Genomic DNA, 3258 nt, shown 5'->3' with positions numbered 1-3258 from the left:
TCTCCAAAAAAAATTATATATATATAATCTCCAAAAGTCAGCTTATTTCTCTACAAACCCAGTATATATTTTTAAACTCCACTTTGCAGTGTTGGAAGAGTAGATACTTCTGTTAGAGGATATATTTTGATTTATAAAGTGTTTTCATCTGATCTGTAAACCACCCTTTGATGTATGAACAAATAAAGCATGCATTATTATCCACTTTACCCATATATAAACTAAGCTCAGAGGAGTAAAGTAACTGCGCAAAGTCATAAAGCATGTCAGTTTGCAGAGCCAGAACCAAAATCCAGATCTTCTGATACTAAGTTTTTCATTCTCTACTATACCACACACTTTATTTACACAAATCTACAACACATTTACAGGGCAAATTATGCCATGAAATTGTAATTCTACTTAAATTGTTCTATGATAATTTCCAATTATATCAATTAATTAAAACAAATTAATTCACTTCTTCACAATAAATCTATTTATAATTATTATATCCACCTTGAAAGACATATAGGCATGAAATAACTTTTTCCAAGAAATCCTTAAAGTGGAAACTCTGCTCTCTCCTACCTCTTGCTCACTGCTCTTGGAGGTTGACTTGTGCAGACTTAAATCAACAAGTGCCCTTGCCTTCAGCTTCTAGTTGGGTTTGTCCAGTGGGAGGCACTGGCAGGAGAGATAAAAAGATGAAAGGGAGGTTGGGATATGTATTCCCTTGCCTCCCTCCCTGCTGGCCAATGGCCCTCTGCTAAAGGCCACAGCTCCTGTCATGTGGCTCTCTCTGTATAACTATCTTTTTCAAGTTCTAATAATCATTCTCTCCTTTGTCTCTTCAAGCACCTGTTGTTATCCCTGGGGTACTTCACAATTCCTTGCTATTTTCCTTAAAATCTACCCACACTTTTGTAAATAATCCCTGAGTTAATTTCTCCTCAAATTATCCAAGGTGAGTGTGCCGTTTCCTGCTTGGACCCTGGCTGATTAAGTCTCTAATGCTTCTTTTTGTTTCCTTGTATCCATTACTGATAATCTTCTCATGTAAGCTCCCAGTTTTCTAATAACCATCATATATTCAGTGAGGCATTCTCACTCTCACTGTCCTCCAAACCCTCATTTACCAGTGTTAGCTCTTAGTCATGAAATCATTCACATGACTATCTCTGTTGGCTGTGTTTACTGGTTAAAGATGTAACTCTTTAGTCCTGAAAGAGCTATGGAGTTGTTGGTGCTTAAAAAATGTAATTGCACAAGTTTAATGGCAAACTCATGACAATTCACAAATATGAGATATATTTATCAGCTGGGTCTAGGTTTAAAATTTTCATGTTTAAGCAGTTGATAGTGCACTATTAAGTACCCTGTATTCCTAAATTATGTTGACCATGAATCCTAGAAACTGTTTTTGTCATTTGGATTCGGTACCTTTCTCTACTTATTTTGTTAAAAGAAAGAAAAATAAGAAAAACCAACAATGAATTCTTAGGCAAAGAATATTCGTTAATGGGAAGAGAGCTGTTGTTTTAAGTATTAATATCGCCTTGGACTTTCAACATAAATTGGCTTCTATGTGACTACATTTTTTCCCCTAAAGTTAAAATGAGAACTCTCTGAGAATGGGTTACTGTGCTGCAGGTTAGCACCTGCAGCTCAAGCAAAAGAGTCTCTGCAAAAATCAGAGATCTACTGGGAACAATTGTCCATATGTCGAAGCAAAGCCTATATATGTACATGTCCACAGAATAGTTCAAATGAGCATGAACATTTGAAGAGTGAGTTTCTGCAGAGCTGTCTTAACATTGAACAGTATTTCTGAAGTCCTACCTCCGAATAGTACAATACAGAGAAAGCATGAGCAAATATGTCAACAAGAGAGGATCCTAAGTCAAAATGGAGGACCAGGTAAAAGCAGAGTTCACCTCCTCTTAGGACCACATTAAAATTACAACCAAACTATAAAATAATCTACATAGGGAATTACATGAAGTCCAGCTGATCATAACACATATGTCTGATGATATAAAGAAGGAGCCACATCGAAACCAGAAAGAGGGGCAAAGACACAAATAGGGTTGGACCCGTACCTGCTTATGGCGGTGGAGCTCCAGGAGGGAGAACGTGGTTGTAGAGGCCACCTTGAAGGAGAAGGGTCCTAGCCCCATTTGGGGGCTCCCCAGTTCAGGGTCTCAGCCCAGGGGAGAGGAGTTCCCAAAAAATCTGGCTAAAAATCAGAGTGGGGATTCTGCCCATTTGAGTGAGATGGAAGGAGACTGAAATCACAGACATTTCTTTAAAGAGTTGACACACGGGTTCTCTCACCCACAGACACAGACCCTGGGTGCCGGCAGAGGGATGGAGGCTTGGGAGGCACAAGAGTCAAACAGAGAAAGGCTGCATAATGTGGCACTGGAGCAAGGGCTGGAGGGGCAGCCACCTTTGTGCCTTAGTTGGGCCCCACTACGTGGCAGCCTGCAGACGAACATAAGCTTGACTGTTGATGAACATGAGCTGAGCTCTCCCCCTGTATAGCCAATTCTGAAGCTGCATTGACCCGCAGAGATCAGCCCACCAAACCCAACCAATAGATTGCATGGGACGGCCCATTGGCGGGCAGCCTACCCCGCCCTACCCCTTTCGAGGGCAAGCTTTTGGTGCAGGCATGGGACCTCGGCCAGTGCTGTGCACACATTTCAGGAAAAACAGTTTCAGGTGAATCATTGCTGCCAACACGAGCTTGGGTGGACTGTGAAGGGGTCTATGGGCCCACGCCAGATGGCAACGGGTTTCTCTGTGATCTGTGACTTTTGCAGGAACCCACAAACTCAGAACATGCAGCAGATCTGAGGCAGTATTGGTCTGATGACTCCATGTCTCCCTGAGACTCCGCCCTACCCAACCCACAAGTTGCTAGCGGCAGCAAGTTGCCAGGCCTCTTTCTGGGGCTGCACATTCCAAGGAGGCAAGCGGGGTTGGTGTGGTGCTTGCATTTCAGGGAAAACAGTTGGGAATGGATCACTGCTGCCAGCATGAGCTTGGGCAGATCATGGGGGTCTGTGGGCCACCCCAGATGGCAGCTGGTCTCATTGTGATCTGTGACTTCTGCACGAACCTGCAGACTAAGAACTTACAGCAAAACTGAAGCTGTATTGGCCTGATGGCCCCACGTCCCCTTGAGATCTTGCCCCATCCAACTCACAAATTTCCCCACGCTGCCCGTTTCCAGGGTTGCACATTCCATGCAGGCAATAGACCTTGGCTAAC

Source organism: Pteropus alecto, unplaced genomic scaffold, assembly GCF_000325575.1.
Source record: "Pteropus alecto unplaced genomic scaffold, ASM32557v1 scaffold139, whole genome shotgun sequence".
Classification (NCBI taxonomy): domain Eukaryota; kingdom Metazoa; phylum Chordata; class Mammalia; order Chiroptera; family Pteropodidae; genus Pteropus; species Pteropus alecto.
The sequence above is the reverse complement of the archived record's forward strand: the minus strand, read 5'-3'. Positions refer to the sequence as shown.